We start from the raw sequence: 24,765 nt of genomic DNA, 5'->3' as shown, positions 1-24,765 counted from the left end.
ACCTGATTGTTTGGAAAAAGTCTGATCAGTAAACTTATGGAGTTAAACTGAATGAACTGTTAGGAAAAATGAAGACTCATTTTCTCTCAGTAAGCTGAGTGTTGTAATGTAAACAGTAAAATGTAATTGGACGTTGGCAGAGATGCTCTTTGTTTCAGGCGACTTTCAGGATAAAAACATTGAAGCAATTCCCCGACTTACAATGTCTTTGCTTAGAATCAGAGCGACGCAGATGGATCCAGTTCTCAGCCCTGTCTTCACTGTGGTGGTGGGAAAGTTTCTCTGTGAATTTGTGGAAAAACTTCCAATCATCAACGGGACCTAAAACCACATCAATGTAGACACACTGGAGACAAAATGAAAAACTGCAAAGAATGTGGGAGCGGCTTCCACACACCAAGTACATTACAAATACATGAACTCTTCCACAGTGGGGTCAAAAAGCACATCTGTGACTAGTGTGGGTCATCCTTCACCACTTCAGGAGAGACGCCATACAAGTGCAGACACTGTGACAAAAGCTTCTCACAATCAGGTCATCGTAACAAACATGAACGTACACACATGGAAGTGAACTTCAGCTGTGACCAGTGTGACAAGAGCTTCAGGAATCTCAGTTCATACTCCGAACACAAACGATCCCACACTGTAAATAAACTGTTTCACTGTTACCAATGTGCAAAAACCTTCACTTCATTATCTGCTCTGTGCAAACATCAGCCTGATCATGCAGGACTGAAATCACTGGATCACAATGAATCTGAAGAGAGAGAAAGATCCTCTTCTGGTTTCAGGCTCAGACTTAAAAACCTTGAGATCAGGCTCCACAGAGTTCAGATGGAATCTCCTGTAAAGAGTGTCAGCTGATGCCACACTTGGATCTGATGAGGTAGCTCTGATTTCTGGACCTGCAGTGAATAATCCTGAATGTTATGTTTAGGAAGCTGCATGTATAGATATGCATATCAAGTTTGTTTTTTCCTTTGAGGGATTTTAATTCTCTAAAATGTTATCTCTGTTACATTTTAATATTTGTTCCCTTGGGACACAGTAGTGTTTAGTAGTTGTACTTGTTACTGTATTATTAAAGTTATAGGAATTTCTTTTTCACCAAACAGATAATGTATCAGAATTGCAGATATTGGTATATATATCAATTTCTTTCATTTGAATTTTCTTAGTGTTTCCAAAATTAACTTCTTTTTTTAATGTATTCATTTTATGTGTTACCTCAGTTAAATTTAAATTCTTCATTCATATTTAATCTTTTGCTGTTGTAAAATCTTCTCTTAAATCATTTTCTCCCAAAGCTGCAAATATTTTCACAGCAGTTGCTCTTAAATCCTCCAAAATGAACTAAATCTGTCCACCAGCTTTGAAACAACACCTGCTGTGACTTTATGTCCTGAAAAAAGAAACTCAAGCTAAACTGGTTTTGAGCTGTACTTCCATGTAATGCCAGTTTGTACCAGAAGATGAACCAGTGAGGCTGTGTAACCTTTATTCAATTAGGCAAAGAACACAATCGTATTCACAGTGGCAGCAAAGAAATGTTGAAAGTTAAAAACAGCTGCACATATCAGGACCATTTTAAAGATCACAGGTGACTACTTTTACTTAATTCAAATTCTATTTTTTGCTCCTCCTTTCACTTTAGTGTATTTAGTCCTTGAAGTCCACATGTTGTTTTTTAATGAATTTTGATCCACGTGTTTGCTGCTATTTTCTTGTTGATTTGAAGTTTGTATTATGAACTCCTGATACTGTTAAAGTGTTAGCTATATTTGATGAAGTCTGTGTAGAGTTTATCTTATTAAACAGTTTGGTGTGAAAAATAAAGAAATGGTCTCAGAACAAGTAGTTTGAGCCATGATTTCAGATTCAAACTAATTTACCGTATTTTCACGACCATAAGACCATAAGCTTTTCTGTCCCCCACTCGTTACCTGTATGAATGGCACCTGTTTGAACTCATCATCTGTATAAAAGACACCTGTCCACAGCCTCAAACAGTCAGACTCCAAACTCCGCCATGGCCAAGACCAAAGAGCTTTCGAAGGACACCAGGAAAAGTATTGTAGACCTGCACCAGACTGGGAAGAGTGAATCTACAATAGGCAAGCAGCTTGGTGTGAAAAAATCAACTGTGGGAGCAATCATCAGAAAATGGAAGACATACAAGACCACTGATAATCTCCCTCGATCTGGGGCTCCATGCAAGATCTCATCCCGTGGGGTCAAAATGATCATGAGAACGGTGAGCAAAGATCCCAGAACCACACGGGGGGACCTGGTGAATGTTTAACACAGATTTCAGAAGAGCAAATATGCTTAATAGTTTAACTAGATTTCATTTGTCAGTGTGGGACTGCTGAGTCACCGGAAGAACTCATTTGATTCATTCTCCACATGATGTTCATTTACAGAAATGTTTCACAGGAACTGATTTCTCCCAAAGGGTGAACTAGTGTGTTTCCATAGATTACCTCTGTATGAATGTACTTCTTAAATGAAGGCAAGTGTTTGTCCTTTTTTGTTCCTCAGGTACAGTACGTGATATCAAGGGCAGGCGGTCAACACTGGGGGTAGACAAGAAGCAGACGTACTTCCAAGAGGGAGCTGCAGTGAGGTCAGAGGTCAGAATCTGAAACAGCTCAGGTTTATATTTTAGAGGTTATAAAAAATCAAAATGTATTATTTAAAGAAACCTTTAAATAATAGTCATAATTATGATTATTATAAGAAATATCAAACATTTAAGTGGATTTTCTGTTACACATATTGTGTTAGCCCTGCAATAAACTGGCAGCTGTGGCCAGGAGATATTTTATTTTGTATTCTTATGATCACAGTTATAATCAGAATTATCATTGATTAATCATTTACCATTGTTGAATTAGTTGACAGAATAATCTTTGAAGCACATCTATGTTACTTTGAGCAAATATTAATGCACACAGATTATCAGCACTTTAATCAGTCTATTGATGTTCTGTATTATTCTTGTTATTTGTTTAAGTTGTTGCACATCATTGCAATCACACCGCTCGGACCCACAAGTCCTGTTGGACCCAGGCCTGTCTACATTCAGTTCTGCACGTACTCAGGCCTGTAACAACATGAACACACTTATATAAGACACGCACGTTCACACACACACTTAGTAAAAATAGGAGGGTCGTCTGAGGACAGTTTTTCTGATAGATACACTTTCACACTTTCACAAAATGCACAATGTAATACACACTTGTTTTTCTCTAAAGTAGCAGTTGATGTCTATATAAGGAGAACTTTTTGAGAGGTGGGGAATTGTTATCATTTCCAGTAAAGATCTAACTGTGATGTCATCATGGCAATATATCAATGTATCAGCTGGGATAGGCTTCATCCTCCCGCAACCCTGAATTGGATACATTGTATTCCAATTATGTAATCTGATCATTTACAAACTCAAGGTATCTAATCAAAATGTAAGTAATAATTATAAAATGGGAAAGCAGAAATAAGTGTGACATAAATGTAAATGTGTGAGCTGACATAGAGGACAGCTACATGTAGTCTGAAAAACCTTTGTTGTCAAGTTTGCAGGTCTATCAGCACGAGACATTCTTACATAGAAGAGACATTAAAGTCTCTAACTCAGCGAAGCATTATTGGTCCCGTCTGTTTGGATAAATATAGTAAGTTGATGTTTGTCCATTTATTGACACATTTTCTTAAGTGCTTATCCAGCTCAGGATCACAGTGGAGCTGCAGCTGGATATGTTCACTAAATAAACCTTACAAAAGTTAACAATAAACCTGCATCCATGTACGTTGTTGTCCACAGGATGAGAAAATCAAGCTGGAAGACTGTGGAACATGTTAATAAATGTTTGTGTGTTTATGCCTGTGTCTTTCACAGGAGGCGCTGGAAGGTTTCCCTAATAGTTCCTGGTGAATCAAAGCAGAACCATAAAGGTTGCTGGACTGCATGATGGCCTTACCCCTGAGCAGTCATCCTGTTAAAGGAGGAACCAGTTAGAAGCTGTTTTCAAAGTAGCTGAGCAGATTTCATCTCACGTAAGCAATTAACTGTTTGTTCATCTGTTCTGTCACTTAAAAAGCATTTAAGGACGTCTTTTGAGTGTCCAGCTGAATTAATTCTACTGGCTCTCATGGTCATTTGTTATTATAGACATATTTTTCATGTTCATCCAGCTATTTAGTAAATTCTATTTAGTAATATCTGTCAGCTATAAAATGTTATATAAATATAAAAATATCTAAATATCTCCTGCCCTTTATGTTTTAATGATGTAAGTCTGTTATCGTGTTACATTAGCATTCCTCACATATCAATGAGATGCTGTACAGTACAATCCTACTGACACAGCAGAGGGATAACAACGGCTATTCAACATCGTTACACGACACATTTGAGCTGCATGACGCAGACAAAGTGACTCAATCATCTTTTTTGTGGTTTATTGTCTTCAAACCAGCAGACAAAGCTGATGGCAGAAGATGTCGGAGAAGAACTTCAGGCCGTGGAATGAAAAGGTATTTTTTTTCTTGTTATCAAAGACATTTGGAGTGGCAGCTTCTACAAGTGGTTGTGCTAAAGTAAAGCTTACAGTCTAAGAAATCACCGTGTTGATATTCAGCACAAAGAGAAAAGCTCACTTGTTTGAATTTATTTACAATCATAGTTTTATAAATTCTGACTGTAAACAGCTTTTACAGCTTTGATATTGTTTGACACTCGATATCAGGTGATAGGGTTTAATTTAAAGGTTTCTGTGTCCCAATGAGCCATTTACACTGATCAGTGTCAGTTTAACTGTAACACATTCATTATTTAGATTCAACAAAGAAATAACTGAATGTAAAAAAATGGCAGCCCTCAGGCAGGTTTATAGAGATATATGCACGCATTATGAAATTTATGTATCCCAGATAATTGTTATTCATCTAGTCATGGCAGACCTACCTCTTCCTCCCAAGTTAACTGCAACCCAAAAGAACTAGTGGGGCTATTTACACACTCACAACCAGTGTGGGGTAAAAAGAGCCACCAAAAAGCTGTCAGCCACAGATGTGCTATAAGAGTTAGAAACTCTACTTATGGAGAAACTTTCTAAGTCTAACAGAGGACAGGTACTCCTGCCCAAATAACATGATATAACCCCACATACAGCCCAGCCATAAAGTGAACCAAGTCATTTAGTTAAAGACAGCATGGGACCAAATGCATGTAACCAGCCTGCACCAACCTGACATTTCTTCCTCCTGAATTAAATGAATGAATGGATGAAAGTTAAATGACTACAAACCTAAAGCCACTAGTTCCCACACTGGAGCTCCCTGACACTGTGTGTTAACCGTATTTAGCTTGTATCAACAGTTGTAACAGGCTAAGCCACCTGAGACACTGCATTGAATGATTGTTCCTGTCTTAATGATTTCAGCTGACTGGTTTCAGCTCAGATGTTCTGCTTTTTCCTTTCAGTAGATCAAAGCAGCTCATGCTCCTTCTGCTTCCAATTTAGAAGAAGAAGAAGGCGAAGGCTTCAGCAAAGTGGCGTTCATGGTCTCAGTGAACAGTCACGGTCACACACTGCATGTGGTTTTAAAAGCAACATGTCTGTTCACCACAACAATGGAGATGTGTAATATTAGTGCAGCTACGGTTTGTTCTTGAACATCACTTCTGTTTTCTACTTTGATCACTTAGACCAAAAAAGTGTTGTTTTCAGATTCTTTCTTTTAAATCTATAAAGCACCTGTTCATTTTTTTATTACAATTAGTTTCACATAAATGTTAGTGTTTCCTTTATGATCTTTTGATGCTTACACTACACTGTACATGTCTACATTAGAGACATTTCTGTTACCTGTTTCTGTTGACTCAGAGTTGTGAAATGTTCTTTTATTTGATGCACAATATGAAGCTTATAATTTTCTTACAAATAAAATTCTAATGACAAACATGAACAGCTGTGGTTATTTCTGAGACATGAGTTTTTGAATGTGTTCATATTTAGACAGTTTGCATCTGTCTGCTGAAACTGTGATGGTGAACCTGAGGTGATGGTCAACAGAAGGCAAATATATATCAATATAAAACAATATTGAAGTAATGTCTTTACCCTCTGCAGCGTGTGGACACAATCACCTTATTCACTGTAGTAAACGTGCACCGCTAGCTCACGTGACTGACTGTCTCCATGGTTACATCGTATATTATTAGCTGTGTAAACAGCTTCCAAAGATGCCGCCATAGCTCTCTGCAGCTGTAACACTTAAAACCTTAGCAAATCATTTCATGTTTTTGATAGTTATGAAGACAGAATATGTTTCTAAGGTCATGCTGGGCGGTTGCTATGGTGGTTGCTGTGGACTTGGGTGGACCGCATCCGATTCCTGTTATTAGCTGTCCGCCGCAGGAAGGCTGCATTCCATTTACAAGTAGTGACAGTCTGCCGTAACTCGAACTCAAACCCGCTTTGTTCTTTAATTATAGGCCTTTTATAGCCGTTCATGACACGCGCACACACACACACATAAAGCACTTTGCCTCACCACGACAATGCAAGTTTACCTAACCTAACCTTAAAGTGTCTGATATAGGATAGAAAAATGAAGCAACCAGAGATTTAATGATGAAGACTCTGGGTTCTGTAGTTCACGTTTTACAGTCCTGAATGACTCTTTGCATATGATTTATTGAAGAGGAGTTTAGAATGCACTTTATATTTAGACTGTTGCTGTTTCATTTTTTACATTGTTGCAGTGTTATGTCATGAATAAGGTTCACCTGCTGGGGGTTTGATGGATCAGCTGGACAATACAGTCAAAGACAGACTTCATTCATCATATGCAAGAATCCTTGTTGGATTTTTGTTGTCACTCGTGTTTTTGAACCAAATATTGAAAACAATTCTGACAGACTGGATACCTCGTCAGGGTGTACATTACCTTGTACTCAAGCATCCCAGGACAGAGCCCTGCCCCACCATGAGCCTGGGTGGATCCGTGGTTATAATATAAAAGGACCAATACTGAATATGAATATTTCATGAAAATCAAATTATAATACAAATTAGTAATAAGGGTTTCTCTGCGCCCTTATCTACCCCATACTCAAAGAGCTGCGGGCAGAGAGGGTGACAGGAGAGGATGGCACTGAAGAGAAGATGCTCGGTTTCTGGAGTCTCCTGGTCCTGTCAGTATTAGTAGGATGCATCTGCTGTGTCTTCTCGTGGATGCTCACCTACCTTGACTCGTTCCAGCCTGGTATGGATTTCCCAACACTGCGGACAGTGGCCCACGTCAGAGACGTTTAATATTGATTACATATGTCTGAATTGCTAACCCTAACCCTAGCTCAACAGACCACAATGCCCTGGACTGTCAGTATTATTACATGCTGTGAACATAAGTAGCTTTGATCACAGTTTATGTCGTAAAAGAGAAGGAATATTGGAAAGAAAGATCAACATTGTGATATTATTTATTCCAAACTGACCAGAAACATGCTTGTCAGACTCTCACAGCAAAGGATCAGACTCACTGTGCATGACAGCTCAGGCCAATGATGTCTGTTAGATTGTCAGTTGTTTAGTGCTTCTGTACAGTTAGGGTCACCGTCTCTATTTCAGAACAATTAATATGCGGAAAACACTAAAAGTTGATTGTCTTCCAATATTCTAGCATAATTAAAAAACTTTGACTTTGTAAGTACATATTATTAGTCCTAATGCCAGTATGAGTCTTCATAACTCCTGCTTTGAAATACTGAACTTTAAAATTTACCTGATGAAAGATCATTTACAGTGGCACTCTGTCAGGATCATTCTGACTGTAAGATCACTGTATTAATCTGAATCCTTCTGAAATGTGCTGTGAATGAATGCTGATGCAACTCACTGTGGGAAAGCTGTTAATAAAATGAATCTGTGACACATGCAACACATTCACAGAGGAAGAGGACACAAAGGGAGGACACGCAGAGGCTGTGTTGAAGTCAGAAATCCAAATCTTTATTAAAAAACAGGCGGCGGTTACAAACAGGAAGACAAGCAGTCCATCAAACAGTCTACAGGGTCAAACATACAGAGAATTCAAACAGCAGTAAAAAGTAACTGGACACTGAAAAACTTAAAGCAATGTGTGACGCAATAAAAGGAAGCAGCGCAGTATATTCACTGAATTATCATCAATTACAAAAGAGAAAAACGCCGATTTCTAAGGATTATTTTCTTAAATGCAGTTAGAGTGTGGCTGGTAAAGATGGAAACATACAGAATGTAAACTGTGTGAGTTTGTGAACTTTGTTAGTAACAAATGAGGTAAAAAAAACAACCAAAACAGACAAAACACAGAAAGAGGCTCTCAGTATTCATTAATAATTAGAAAGAAACATTCTGGTCGTGGATTTTTACAGTCTTAGTTCTGCTCGCTGTCATCATTATAATCATCATGATCAATGGCGAGGTCCTGAGGTGGGCGGGGCTGTCTCTGGTGATGTCACCATGAAGGAACAGCATCTGGCACGTGTTGGTGAAACATCTCAGTACACTGGTGTAGTTTCCTCTCCAGCTGTTTGACATGTGACACTTGAACATTAAGGGGAAAAAGAAGAAACAGTGTTAGGTCAGGTGACCACATGGTTTCTAAAGTAACTGACAGGAAGTAACCAGGCCGTTAGAAATGGATGGCATGTGTTTAGAGTTACTGGAGTTGGGTAACTCTACTTACCAAAAGCAGAAGCACACAGATGAAGGATCAGATGCTGAATGTTGCAGGAACATGCTCATGTGTGGTGGTCATTCAGTGCTGCAGGTTAGACAGTCCAAGACTGATATGCTGCCCATCTGAGAGTTTGAAAACACACATGCAAAGATTTATTTTGTATTACAGTCAAAGTTGGATGTTCATTTTTGTCCTTTAAAAATGTTTGTGTATTTGAAAGCACTAACATTTAAGGATGACTTGGATCGTCTCCTTTAAAGGGGAGACAAGTGTGTCCACGGATCTACGTCACTTTACCTGGATGATGACTCCTCTCCCCCTCACTCAGAAACACTCCTAATATAACCAAGCAAATAAATAATATTGAAGATTTACTTTCATCATTACAAAAACATCAAAAACATCTCCCTTTGATTCTATTTCTCCATTCCTGCTGAACATCAGGCAACAAATATCTCAATAAATCACAGTAAAATGTAAAGCACATGCTTTCTCTGCTTTGTCTAACCTCTGCAGAGCCTCTGTCAAGAAAAACATATCTGTAAGCATAAAACAAATATACATTTCATAACACGTCACTGGACAAACCTCGGTCAGTTGATTTCCTCTGTGCAGTGCAGACGAGCATCAGTCAGCAAGTGACTCTGCTGGTTCTCCTGAGGAAACACCACCATCTCTCCACACCGTCACCATCTGTGAGCACAAACTGCCGCTCTGCTCTGCAACCATGTAGGAATCACATATCACACACAGGGGTGAAGAAACATCAGAGCTCAACTTTGGATACTTTAGATCTAAACAGATCAAAGCAGCTCTTAGTTTCAGCAATCAGACAAACAATGATACCAAACTGATTCTGTATGAATACAATATGGTATTTTCAATACAGGTGTCAAATTAATTTATTAAAACTAATACAGATATATGTATATATTTTTTGATAAATTAGTTTGATAAATTATAAGAATATATATTTATTTTTTTTCATTTAACAATTGCAACTGAAAGAAATTCAATATTGAACAAAAATATATTGTCACATTCTGAGCATGCTCAGCACGCTGACAGACTTGAAGTTGCTACAGATTTTAAGAAGTGATAATTATAGGGAAGAAACTTCTCTTTTTCATCTGTTTAATCAAACATTTGATGCCTCAGCTGTCTCAGTCCTCTAGCATTCTGCAACTACAACTAACCTGAAGCTTGGATTTGGCTGCAGGTGCCCCTGTACATCCTTCTCAGCAGCACACATGTGGGTACCATTTAATCCCACTTCTTCCTGAGCTTTGCTTCATCACAAGACCAAAGGTGGCATCCCGTGTCACGGTCTTATCATCATCCAGAAGAAACATTTGAAGAAACATCATGGAGAAGAAACATTTACGCGCCTCCTGGTTTTGTTTTCTGATCCTGCAAAAAGACTGAGGACAACAAAGCCCAGAGAACACGAGATACACAACATCCAACATTCAGACTCAACAGCCTCCATAAATGAAGAGCACCAGGTTGGTTCAGTTATAGTAGATATAAGCATACTTCACATTACTGGGTATGAATAATAATGAGGAGGCAAACTTTGAAGATGCAGAGCATGATGTCCCATCATCAGACTGTAAACAAACATCCACCAGGCTCTTTGTTGCCAAAATTGATGATTCTCCTATCAGGGATCAGTAGAGTGTGTTAACCTGTGGTATAAGCAGCAGTCACTGAAATATTACTGTTTCAGATAAGAAAGCCAGGGTGGGAGGGATCTCTGCAAACTGACTTACCTCTGCAAGTGTGAAGCTCAACAAAAATCTGACTCTCCAGTCACTGACAAACAAAAACTCCAGCTGGGAGATAGAAAACGCTGTCTGGGTCTTGCTGGATGTTGCTGGTCAGAGTCCCACATTAGCAGAGTGCTTCTTGGTCCCACTGACCCATGTGGACAGCGACTGTGGAGAACTGTTCTGGAAAACAGAGAAGAGAATTAAAATAACAAAAAGCCAAACAGGATTTCCACAAAGACTCTCTTGGAATCAGCAATCAAAAAATCACTGGTTCATATTTCAATTAAATATGAACAGGTTCCTCAAATGTACGCAGTTCAGATCTGATTTAATTTAATTTCCTTCACACAGCACATTCGTCCAGGCTGACAGGTAAACATAGAATTAATCTCAGGTAACATGACTCATAGTAGAGATTCAGTAAGAAAGATTGCAGGCTCTAATATTATTACCACACAATCCAAGGACACACCAACAGCTCAGATTTCTAGAACTATTTAAACAAATGTCTTCTGAATATTCAATTCATGTTCACAGTGGGAGGGGGGGGGGGGGGGGGGGGGGGGGGGTCGTGGAATTTTTAAAATAAAGTCTGCAACACAGAAAGAGCTGTGATCAAGCTTTTTATTACTGCGCCAACACACATCAAACATCACAGTTCAGTCATGTCAGCGCTGCCACAGAGGTCGTGCTCCTACTCCTTTATGCATTCCAAGGAAGAGGAAGTTAAACTGATCACACCACACTTCACGTGTCTCGCTATGAAACCTAACGGATCAATGGTTATGCTGTTTTGTGCCCTTGGTCTTATCAGCACCTGTAAAGGGAGTTGTTTTCTCAAACTGCTGACGCTGAAGTAAGTTCATCTAGTTTTAGAAACTTTCACTGAACAGTAACAGTGTCACAACTAAGCATATGCATAAGCACTTAAATACTTTAAATGAGAATAACAGAAAATTTCTATTACAGAGGCTAGAGCCTGTCCCAGTAGTCATAGGTAGAGCACACCTGGACAGGTCACCAGTCTGTCAGAGGACTAACACGGAGACAGACATCAGAGTAACAAATCTATCTAAAATTAATGTAAGTTTGCTGCAGCTGTATGTATGAACATGTGTTTCTGTGCTCACAGTCCACCTCTCAGGAACCTGCAGTTCACTTTTAGTCAACTTTAAACAGACCTCACAAAAGGCTGATGTGGCTGGATCAGTAGTCTGATTTAAGTACGATACCTTTGGCCAGGGATTACTCTGGTGCATCGCTTCACTGCAGTCTTACGTAGTTTCCCCACACCTGAATAAAAAATACTGATATATACAAATAACAGCTTCAGCTGATGCAGCCTGACTCAATCCTAGATGTTCAGCACACAGAGACACAGAGGTACCGTTTAAAGTTTAGTGTTAACCTGAGTCACTGATCATTTGCAGTATTACAGAGTCTGGCAGTCTTTGCATGATGTCCACGTCATTGTAAGTTTCTAGCTGACTCTCAGGTGTGACAGGTGTGCCAGCAGGAAAGAGTAATAATAACCTGCATCCTGAGGTTTGTCATGCAGGATTAAAGGAGCCAGGCTTTGTTCACACAGCTAGGATTGTATTTTACACTGACCCTGGGTCAGTATAAGTATCATACAGTTTAAACAAAGCACTGAAACTTGCATATATTTATTACAGATGCACTGAAGCTAATCGAGATATTTGCTGTCAATCTGTGGCTGCGATTAAACACTTTACTGGAAACTTTATTAACTAGTAACTTCATCAGTCATGACAGAAGCTAATATTTCTGTGCTAGCATCGTTTAACCAGCAACAGCTTTACTCCAATATAAGCTAACGTTTACACCGTAACTTTAAGCTAGCACCATAAAGACGGTAAAACACGTAATAATATCTACAAATGCATCTTAAAGCTGTTATATTAGCACTCGGTGTATTACTAACATAACCACATTAACATTACTGACACTCGCTGACTTTTAATAGTCATTCTATAAATGCTGTCCGTTTAAACGGTCTTACCTGTACACACTGCATATCCACCGGATTGCAGCCAGAGTGGATTCTGGAGTCTTCCCACGCTCCTGTTAGTGATCCTCCATCTGGATGGATGAGAACAACCTTCTGAACAATCTAGCAGGAGATGACCCATATCTATGGGACTGATTTGTGCTAATAACGCCCATTGTATGGACTGATAACAGCCGAAGCGGGTGAATAAAGTCACCCAGTAGCTAGCTGTGCCATTACCCAGCATACATCACTCCCTCCGTAAATGCAATAAACCATACAAAAGTATCGTTCTACCTGTTTTTCAGGTAGTTGTTTACATTATATAATTTATTGTGTTCTGTATACGTCACTACAATGTGATTTGGAAAATGTCTAAATATACTGACAAAAGGCACTTCCGCGGCAATCTCTTCAATCGGAGGACCCTTCACGTCAATTCCCGACGCGAGAGGGGTACCCTGCACGTCCATAAGTGCAGCAGAGGGAGCCTGACCATGCGTCACACGTTTGACGAGTTGGGAGTGAGAACGTGTTGCCAGGAGAGATCCTCTGTGATGTGCACACCCAAGAACTTGGTGCTGCTCACTCTCTCCACAGACGCTCAGTCAATGGTCAGAGGAGCATGTTGGGTGTGCATTCTCCTGAAGTCCACAACAATCTCCTTCGTCTTCTCCACATTCAGAGAGAGATTGTTGTCAACACACCACGTGGCCAGGTGTCTCACCTCACTTCTGTAGTCGGTCTCATCCCTGTTGCTAATGAGACCCACCACCGTTGTGTCGTCCGCAAACTTGATGAAGAGGTTGGAGCTATATGATGGAGTGCAGTCATGGGTCAGCAGAGTGAAGAGGAGGGGGCTCAGCACACATCCCTGCGGGGCCCCCGTGTTTAAAATGATGGTGCTGGATGTATTACTTACCAACGTGTACGTAATAAGCTAATACTCCTGGGTGCTATACACTACAGTGTACGCTGTACACCTACTTACTGGTTTTGTCGCATCAGTCTGTGTCTCTGAGTTAACTTGTGTTGGTCCTACAGCTCCTGACTGCAAAAAATGTGCGTGCTCTTTGTGAGCTCGTTCCCGGCTCGTAACCAGCGCGTTCTGCCGTCAAGGGCGATCATTGGTTAAATGTGATCATGTGACTGATGCAAGCCAGATCCTTTTATTTAGCAAAACTGTGATTAATAGTTAAATATTATTGTTGAGGGGTACAGACAGGACTCCGCACGCACACACACATAAAAAATAAATAAATAAATTTTAAAAATTTAAAAGTTGCCTCAACAAAAGGGCACTTTGGGCACTCAGCAGGAAAGGGGCGGGTGCTCAAGCCCCTCTAGCCCCCCTCCCCTCTGCACGTGCCTGCTGCAGAACCTGAATTGGGATACAGCCTGTTCCAATTCTCAGCACCGATCCTCTCTTTCCCTGAGTCCTTAGCAATTCTCCTTCCCACGATTTCATCGAGGCCAAGGAAAAGAGTTTTTGAAAAGGAGATAGGCACTAATTTTGAAATAAGACCCCACGTGGTTACGTTGTGCAGCTGAGTCACGTGACCGCACAGTAACATATCACCACAGAGCCAGGAAAAGGGGGCGGAGAAAGTGTGTGTAGGAGAGGAGTCGAGCAGAGAGAGATGAAACGGGAGTAAAGTAGTAAACTTACAGCAACATATACCACTACCAACGTTTGGATCGATATCTGCATCGAGCTGCACACCCTTGTCTCCTGGATCCTAGCTGAGATCAGCGTGAACCACGTGGGTCTCTGCTCCCTAATCTGTTTCCTGTTTGGAAAGACTTCCAGCTTCATCGCGGATTTTTTCTCGGTTTGTGAGCTCATCTAAAGGTAAGCACCGAGCTAACTTTAATGCAGGTTCAGTTTATGTTAATTTTAGCTCTGTTGAGAATAATAGATTGCTTGGTATACACTGGAGTTAGACAGACTGTAGAGTTTGTGATTGCTTGTGTAACCCCACTCAGTCTCCAGATCTACTGGTGTTCCAGATCAACTGGCGTTTAGATCAACTGGCGTTGGTCGAACAGATGTGTGGCAGTCTTGCGTTTCAGTAGCTCCTACCGACAAACCAGCAAAAAAACGCCAAATGTGTCATCTGTGACACTTGTGAGGTTGTCTCAAACACACTCCGTCAGTCTTGATGCTGTTGAACAACAAAATGTTTAAAAATGTGGCGAGTTTACCTGGTGATATCCTCATGCGCGACGCGATCGCGAAAACAGCAAACAAGTAACACCACGCCGTTGTTGTTCACAGGACAGCAAGAGTAAACGATCGGGAGACTCTTGTCGTCGTTATCGTTCCACTCGCACGGTTTATTTCTCCGAATTCAGCGTTTTTGCTTCACAACTAAAGCGAGCAGTTTGCTCTGTGCACCAACATGGAGTCGAGTCAACCAGCGCCACCTCTGGCCAAGTGCCACAGCCTACAGCCAGATCAACCTGTGACACACATCTGCAGCACGTTTGAATTCGTGTCATGCACATTTGTACCTTTCAATTGTGTCTGTTTGTGCGTCATGCAAATAAACCTTTGAAATGAATGAAATGATATCATGTATTTATTATCAGCCTACATTTGTACAAAATGCCAAATTATATACACATAAGAATCACCATCCTGATATCAATACTTTTGCCCATACGAAAAATGTCGTGAACACACTAATATTTCACCAGTGTTGTAACATCACATGTCGTTAGCATAGTCTGCCTGTGTCTTCCCTCTGCAAACAAACATGTTAGAGTTGGTTGTGATATACAGTCTGCATAAGTGTGGTCAATCTAATAAACATTTATAAGGAGATGGCAGTTACTGTGAATGTACAGCAGTTACACAGTGATTAGTAATAAACAGTCAGACAATGACTCTGACAATCTCATTCAATCTTGCAGATTGCACCTTCTGTGGAAAGTGGTACCACACGGTGTGTGTGGACTTCCCCTGTGCAGAAGGTGACTACAAATGTTGTGGGTGCTAAATAAACAGAAAAAATTGATCCCTGTTGTCTTTGCTTACTGATTGTTTTCAGTGTTGACAATCCACATTGCTGCCATTGCATCTTTCAACATGTTTGTGGGTAGATTTGGATGTACCAGGGGTAAGTGCAGCCACTCAGCCTCTACTCAATGTGATCATAGCAGCAGGTGCAGATGTGTCACAAGTTAATCTAGTAGTGGCCTATGGTCATGTGTTAGTGGTGGGAACAGTCATATCCACTCACTCTCACTGGCTGTTTATTACTAATCACTGTGTAACTGCTGTGAATTCACAGTAACTGCCGTCTCCTTACAAATCTTCATTAGATTAACCACACTTATACAGACTGTATATAACTCCAGCCATGTTGATGAATTGCCTATATTGGCTGGAAATATTCATTTCCAGGGAAAAGACACAGACAGACGATGCTTACAGGATGTGATGTGACAACACTAATGAAATATTGATGTGTCATATTTGTCCAAGGCGTATTTCATTGTTATGGAAAAAGAGAATATTAAAATCATGATGACCAATTGGAGTGGTGATTTCTATGACTTTGTGTATATAATTTGGAATTTTGTACAAATGTAGGCTGATAATAAATACATGATATCATTTCATTCTTTCCAAAGGTTTATTTGCAGACGCACAAACAGACACAATTGAAAGGTACAAATGTGCATGACACGAATTCAAACGTGCTGCAGATGTGTGTCACAGGTTGATCTGGCTGTAGGCTGTGGCACTTGGCCAGAGGTGGCGCTGGTTGACTCGAGTCCATGTTAGTGCACAAAGTAAACTGCACGCTGTAGTTGTGAAGCAAAAACGCTGAATTCGGAGAAACAAACCGTGCGAGGGGAACGATAACGACGACAAGAGTCTCCCGATCGTTTACTCTTGCTGTCCCGTGAACAACAACGGCGTGGTGTTACTTGTTTGCTGTTTTCGCGATCGCGTCGCGCACGAGGATATCACCAGGTAAACTCGCCACATTTTTAAACATTTTGTTGTTCAACAGCATCAAGACTGACGGAGTGTGTTTGAGACAACCTCACAAGTGTCACAGATGACACATTTGGCGTTTTTTTTGCTGGTTTGTCGGTAGGAGCTACTGAAACGCAAGACTGCCACACATCTGTTCGACCAACGCCAGTTGATCTAAACGCCAGTTGATCTGGAACACCGGCGTTTAGATCAAGTGGCGTTGGTCGAACAGATGTGTGTCAGTCTTGCGTTTCAGGAGCTGCTACCGACAAACCAGCAAAAAAAACGCCAAATGTGTCATCTGTGACACTTGTGAGGTTATCTCAAACACACTCCGTCAGTCTTGATGCTGTTGAACAACAAAATGTTTAAAAATGTGGCGAGTTTACCTGGTGATATCCTCATGCGCGACGCGATCGCGAAAACAGCAAACAAGTAACACCACGCCGATGTTGTTCACAGGACACAAAGAGTAAACGATCGGGAGACTCTTGTCGTCGGTATCGTTCCCCTCGCACGGTTTATTTCTCCGGTTTCAGCGTTTTTGCTTCACAACTACAGCGAGCAGTTTACTTTGTGTGCACTAACATGGACTCGAATCAACCAGCGCCACCTCTGGCCAAGTGCCACAGCCAGATCAACTGGTGACACACATCTGCAGCACGTTTGAATTCGTGTCATGCACATTTGTACCTTTCAATTGTGTCTGTTTGTGCGTCATGCAAATAAACCTTTGAAAAGAATGAAATGATATCATATATTCCTTATTGGCCTACCTTTTTACAAAATTCCAAATTATATACACAAAGTCATAGAAATCACCACTCCAATTGGTCATCATGATTTTGATGTTCTCTTTTTCCATAACAATGAAATACGCCTTGGACAAATATGACACGTCAATATTTCATTAGTGTTGTCACATCACATCCTGTAAGCATCGTCTGTCTGTGTCCTTTCTCTGGAAATTAATATTTCCAGCCAATATAGGCAATCCATCAACATGGCTGGAGAGTTGGTAGTTATATACAGTCTGTATAAGTGTGTAATCTAATGAACATTTGTAAGGAGACGGCAGTTACTGTGCATTCACAGCAGTTACACAGTGATTAGTAATAAACAGAGCCAGTGAGAGTGAGTGGATTTAAGAAAGTCAGTGACTCAGGTGTGTCGCTTGGTTTGTCATCTGTTTGTGAGACTGGAGGAGACGTAGAAATCTTTTATTTTAAATCTTAGTTAGGAAGGTTCCTGTTTGAAAACAAGCACTTTTTGTGAGAAATGCAAGAAGTACATCTGCAGAAAGCACACAGTTACATTCTGTCCATCATGTGGACAAAATAGAAAATGTTGAGCATTGAAAAACTGAGAACGTTGGGCAAGTTCAAAATACGTGTTTGTAAGAACGAAAAACCTAATTGTTCCTAAAATAGTCATGGAAAGTCAAACTGTTGTATGTCTTTGTTCTACATGTTTATCTCATGGGAAATAAAGTTGCTATTGTTTTATTGCAGTTTCTTGACAATTCTGAGTGGATTGTTGCGGGTCAAAATGACCCGCAACAAAATCAATGTCACTTTTTTGTTTTTCAACATAATACAAGGGTTAATTTCCAAAACTTCCATATGATCTTCAATTTGTAGCAGATCCACTATCACACAGCAGCTGGAACAGTTTCAAATGCAGGTCAGTCCACTGCTGCCACTTGTGGCCAAGTACCATAGCCTTCTACTAGATTAACTTGTGACACATCTGCACCTGCTGCTATGATCACAGTGAGTAGAGGCTGAGTGGCTGCACTAACCCCTGGTACATCCAAATCTACCCACAAACATGTTGAAAGATGCAATGCCACCAATGTGGATTGTCAACACTGAAAACAATCAGTAAGCAAAGACAACAGGGATCACTTTTTTCTGTTTATTTAGCACCCACAACATTTGTAGTCACCTTCTGCACAGGGGAAGTCTACACACACCGTGTGGTACCACTTTCCACAGAAGGTGCATTCAATCTGCAAGACTGAATGAGATTGTCAGGGTCATTGTCTGACTGTTTATTACTAATCACCTGCTGTACATTCACAGTAACTGCCATCTCCTTACAAATGTTTATTAGATTAACCACACTTATACAGACTGTATATAACAACCAACTCTAAAATGTTTGTTTGCAGAGAAAAGACACAGACAGACTACGCTAACGACATGTGATGTTACAAAACTAGTGAAATATTAGTGTCATTTCATTCATTTCGAAGGTTTATTTGCATGACGCACAAACAGACACAATTGAAAGGTACAAATGTATTGTGCATGAAACAAATTCAAACGTGGTGCAGATGTGTGTCACAGGTTGATCTGGCTGTAGGCTGTGGCACTTGGCCAGAGGTGGCGCTGGTTGACTCGAGTCCATGTTAGTGCACACAAAGTAAACTGCTCGCTTTAGTTGTGAAGCAAAAACGCTGAATTCGGAGAAACAAACCGTGCAAGGGGAACGATAACGACGACAAGAGTCTCCCGATCGTTTACTCTTTGTGTCCTGTGAACAACATTGGCATGGTATTACTTGTTTGCTGTTTTCGCGATCGCGTCGTGCATGAGGATATCACCAGGTAAACTCGCCACATTTTTAAACATTTTGTTGTTCAACAGCATCAAGACTGACGGAGTGTGTTTGAGACAACCTCACAAGTGTCACAGATGACACATTTGGCGTTTTTTTTTGCTGGTCTGTAGGTAGCAGCTCCTGAAACGCAAGTCTGCCACACATCTGTTCGACTAACGCCAGTTGATCTAAACGCCAGTTGATCTAAACGCCAGTAGAGTAGATCTAAACGCCAGTAGATCTAAACGCCAGTAGATCTAAACGCCAGTAGATCTAAACGCCAGTTGATCTAAACGCCAGTTGAGTAGATCTAAACGCCAGTAGATCTAAACGCCAGTAGATCTAAACGCCAGTAGATCTGGAACTCATAGAGTTGTATGAGTAAATGGGTAGAGCTCAGGCGTGGTTTATTCCACTTTTGTGGGTCTCTGCAATAACATGGGACATGAATAACCATGGGTTTCCTGCAACAGGATTCCGACCAAACACAGCAAAAGCTTCATTGCTACTAACGGATAAGCTAATGATCGTATAGTGGAACTCTTAGTTTTCTTAAAATAAATAAAAACCAAATATTGATTGAAAAAATAAAATGGCAACAAAACTTATTACGGAAAATAAAATAAAAATATTACTGCATTGTGGTTTAGGTAAAAAAAAGAGAAATTAATTCACTTAAATGCACATTCATGTGAAAATAAATAAACTTCCAGACACTATCGAAATAGTCACCTATGGAGTCACACTGGAAATGATCTTTACTGCTGTGATCAGTGTGGGAAACCATTTATAACAGATGCACAGTTACAACTAGAGATGGACCGATCCGATATTGGGTATCGGTATCGGTCCGATACTGACCTAAATTACTGGATCGGATATCGGAGAAAATTTAAAAAAATGTAATCCGATCCATTAAATATCACGAAAGCACCTCACAAAACTTGCAACACGCCGTAACTCACATCAGAACGTTAGCACGTCGGAGCAGTATGCATCACGTGATAGAGCGGCTGTGGCATGCGGGACCTGTCGGTGGTCTGGATAGCATGTGGAGCTTCGCTAGCAACCTGGCATTTCATCTCCGACAAAGTTATCCCCGAGAGAAGTAAAGCAAGTGTGTAAGTCCATCTCTGAATGTAAAGCATTCCTGCGTTAAGCTTAACAACTGATATATGGAGCGACTGCCTCTCTCTCTCTCTTGCTGCTACTTCAATCATGAAACTGCTTAACGATCAGCTGATCGGCTTTTCTGTCGCGAGTCCGTCTGTCTTGTTTGTTTTTGGCCCACTTTGCACCAGAAAGAGGAAACCAACGGCTGAACAACAGCAGCACGTTTAAGCTTGATCAGCTGTTGTTAGAATTTATTTAATATTACTTTCTACTCGAGGATCTTTTTCTACGTAGCTGATGGCTGGTAACTGTGCAGGGGCGGATCTAGCAAAGTTTAGCCAGGGGGGCCGATAGGGCATGAACAGGGAAAAGGGGACACAAAGACATACTTTTCTTTCTTATTCTCATTTAAAATGTCTAGCTTTTAATAAATAATTATCTGACACCCAAATTTTTAATTTGATGTAAAATGAATAGAAGTCAATTAATGTATATAGTGACTATTAAGTCTAATATATATACCCTAGTAAGCTATAGTACTTTTTCCTTTGGGAAGGTACCATCTGTGCCGTCTGCAATTTTGTTGAAGAAAGATGTTGAATCTATTTAATATTTCTTGAAAAAGAATTGATTTCTGTGCATTTTTTTTCACACTGCATCAAATTAAGGTTGATTACGTCAATTAGGCATCATGAGGTGGAGCATGAGGGGTGGTTCCCTATTTTTATTTATTTATTTTTGTTGTTGCTGCGAGTTGTAACCCTATTAGTTAGGTTTAAGTTTATTAGATTGATCAGTATTGCTGAACTATGAAACTTTATTTTTTTGCATACAGGTATAACAGAATAGCTTAAGTGTAGTTGTTGTTTTAAACTTGAGTATGAACTTATACAAAATGCAGCAAGATATTTAAAAAACAATTTTGTTGATTAAAAAAACACTATATCGGATTCATATCGGTATCGGCAGATATCCAAATTTATGATATCGGTATCGGTATCGGACATAAAAAAGTGGTATCGTGCCATCTCTAGTTACAACAACACATGTTTAGCCACACTGAGGAGAGACCTTATGTAACCGGTTTCTGCTTCATCCCGCTGCAACAGTACGGCCCAAACAGACTCCTCAACTCTGCGTTGTGTTGTGTTTTTAAGAAGACAAGGAGTCTCTGATCGATCGTTGCCACTTTATTTCCTGAATGGAAACAACGGTGTTGTATCAGTGCAAATGGCTCGCCACACACCACTCCGCACAGCACACTACGGCAGAACATCTCATTAGCATTCCGCTTTAGCATACAGTTTTACACAATAATAAACAAATGAAGAGTACATAAAACTGGTGTTGGACATGTGTCCACTAGGCACTTATTACACTCGGTGCCCATCAGCTAATCAAACATGTTTTATGTGTCTGTACTACTTAGCTATATCGTGTGCGGAACAATACAACTCACCTCTCGTATGGCTACAGCAGACTGGCAGCGATTACTGCAGCCAGCCTCACCTAACCAGCCACACCAAGAGGGGGGCGCTGCTTCCCCATTACACTGATATTTGTGGCAAGTGGAATAATACCACATAAACACTGTTACACTTACAAATGTGACCTGTGTGAGAAGACTTTTAAATCTCCACATCCCCTGAAAAAACACCAACAGATCCACACCAGAAAGTAACTCTACAAGTGCAGTTACTGTGAGGATGTATTGATTTTTTTATCTTGTAATTGTAACCTGAGTCTTTGGAACAAGTGTCAAAGCCAAAATTTCCTTTCATGTACAATAGTAAATGGAACAATGCTGCCATCTACTGGGCAAAACTTAATAAGCAGTATTTCTTAAACAGAATTAGCCTGCAGCTCAACCAAATACATGTTTCAAAATACACATACCTGCAATAACATGAGACATGAATAACCATGGGTTTCCAGCAACAGGATTCCGCCCAAACTATCAAGAAAAGTTTCAAATTATTAGACAAGACAGTCTCCTCTAGCTATTAGCCGCTAGCTCAGCGTGTCCATTTTTCCTACCGTCTAACCCATTAATTGCAAAACAAGATCATAAAACTGAAATCTACTCAGATGCTACTGTATGGGCAGTTCATGCTGTTAATGCACTGTCATGTTAACCTCAATGAGGATCTTCAAATATGTTTTAAACTCATGTTCAGTCAGGGCGGACTGAGGAAGAACTTACCACAGCAAAAGCTTCATTGCTACTGTCACTACCCGATCTGTTAAGATGTTAAGAATAATAAGTATCTCTTAAAATGTTTCCGATAATGAAACATTTAATATAATGTAGACAAAAACAAAAAAATTAAAAGAGAGTTACGGATTAGGACTCCCCGATCCTTACTGCGCATGTGCAAAGTCGGACCGTACAAATCGGGTCTACCCAATCCATACCGCACATGTGCAGGGGTTTTCTTCTTCTTCTGTTCGTTTAATGGCAGTTTACTCCCCAGTGTTCGAGGATACTGCCACCTGCTGACCGAGCGAATGAACCCTATTGTAAGATAAGATAAGATAAGATAACCTTTATTAGTCCCACACGTGGGAAATTTGTTTTGTCACAGCAGGAAGTGGACAGTGCAAAAGTTATGACGCAAAAATTAGAATACAATAAGAATAAATACAGTACACAGCTGTACAGAATAGAATAAAATAATATACTATATACAGTAGAATAAAATAGAATAAAAATATACAATAAGATAAAAATAGAATACGAATGCTATATACAACTGAGTAAAAATACAACCATGCCAGAAAAGATTATTGCACTTAGTGTTATTGCACATGTGTGGATGTGTGTGTTTGTTCAGTTAAAGTCTTTGTTGTGGAGTCTGACAGCAGTGGGGAGGAAAGACCTGCGAAATCTCTCCGTCCCACACCGTGGGTGCCGCAGTCTCCCACTGAAGGAGCTGCTCAGTGCTGTCACAGTCTGCTGCATGGGGTGGGAGACGTTGTCCAACAGGGATGACAGCTTAGCCGCCATTCTCCTGTCACTCACCACCTCCACTGGGTCCAGAGGGCATCCTAGAACAGAGCTGGCCCTTCGGATCACCCTGTTCAGTCTCTTCCTGTCCCCAGCAGAGATGCTGCCGCCCCAGCAGACCACACCATAAAAGTAAAGTAAACTGAATTAGCGTCATTACAAACGTGTGTTAAATTTGATTTACTGATAGTCGAGTGTGTTTATGCTTGTCTGTGTGGAGAGGATTGATTGGACTAGTGGTGATGATGTCCGCTATCACTGTCAATTGTCAGTAAACACATCATCTGGCTGATGAATCTTCACGTGACACATTACAAAGTCTGTATTATTAACTCTGTAATTAGGCGCCATTCTTCTTATTTTACGGCGCTGTTGTTTAATCGGGGGACGCTCTCTGTTGAGGAGAAAAGCATGAATTTGTTTGTTTGTTTGTTTGTTTGTTTCTTACGTTTTTCAGAGACAGGGCTGAAACACTTAGGAATCAGATTACTCCCTCCTCAAGCTGTTCATTAGACTACTCGGCTGCTTTGCCTGCTGGTGCTGATAAACTGTTCTCTGACTTCAAGGTTATTTCTCTGTCTGGATTAACTAAGGTTGTAAAAGCAGCTCAATGTACAACCTGTTCTTTGGATCCTCTACCAGCCTGGGCTATAAAGGAACTGTGGTCAGTATTAGGACCCTACATTCTGTTTCTTTTAAATACTTCATTGACAACTGGAGTCTTCCCTGAATGTTTTAAATCAGCTGTGGTAGTGCCAATCTTGAACAAGCCTGGACTGGATGTTGACATGGTCGCAAACTATAGACCCATCTCACATCTGTCTTTTTTATCTAAAGTCTTTGAAAAAGTGGTTTTTAAGCAGCTCACTGAGCATTTGTCAACAAGCAATCTGTTTGAACCATTTCAGTCTGCTTTTAGACCAAATCACTCCACAGAAACAGCTTTAGTCAAAGTGGTAAATGATCTGCTGGTAAATGCAGACAACGATCGCACTTCAGTTTTAGTACTGCTGGATCTGCGTTTGACACTGTGAATCACTGCATTTTATTGGATAGGCTTGAACATTTTATTGGAGTTACAGGAAATGTTTTATCGTGGCTGAGATCTTACCTGTCTGGGAGATCTCAGTCTGTTAGTTTTAAAAATGATCTCTCCGAGACCTGTGCAGTGAGGCACGGGGTCCCTCAGGGCTCTGTACTTGGACCATTGCTGTTTTCCATGTACCTGCTGCCTCTTGGTGTTCTTTTACGTTCTTTTAATGTAACCTTTCATTGTTACGCTGATGACCTGTAGCTTTATGTTCCTTTAACCATTGGAAATTGTGCTGAAGTCTCTAAACTAGAATCTTGTCTATCTGCAATTAAGGGCTGGTTATTGGATAATTTCTTGCTCCTAAATACTGATAAAACAGAGTTGATGGTCATTGGGCCACACAAATTTCAGCACTTGTCCCAAAATTTCATCTTGAGAATTGATGACAGTGTCATAAATTGCAGGGACAAGGTAAAAAAATTGGACGTGTGGTTCGAC

The 24,765-nt window shown here is 40.3% G+C and overlaps 1 pseudogene; it reads left to right on the top strand.

Annotated features, from left to right (window-relative positions):
• LOC146635076 (ICOS ligand-like) overlaps positions 1-24,765 on the top strand; it is a 164,865-nt pseudogene that overhangs the window by 37,429 nt on the left and 102,671 nt on the right.

This window comes from Diplotaxodon limnothrissa, linkage group LG3 (genome assembly GCF_057381915.1).
Source record: "Diplotaxodon limnothrissa isolate DT_005_m linkage group LG3, D_limnothrissa_male_GT1.1, whole genome shotgun sequence".
NCBI classification, from domain to species: Eukaryota; Metazoa; Chordata; class Actinopteri; order Cichliformes; family Cichlidae; genus Diplotaxodon; species Diplotaxodon limnothrissa.
This window is presented reverse-complemented; position numbering and strand designations above follow the sequence as displayed.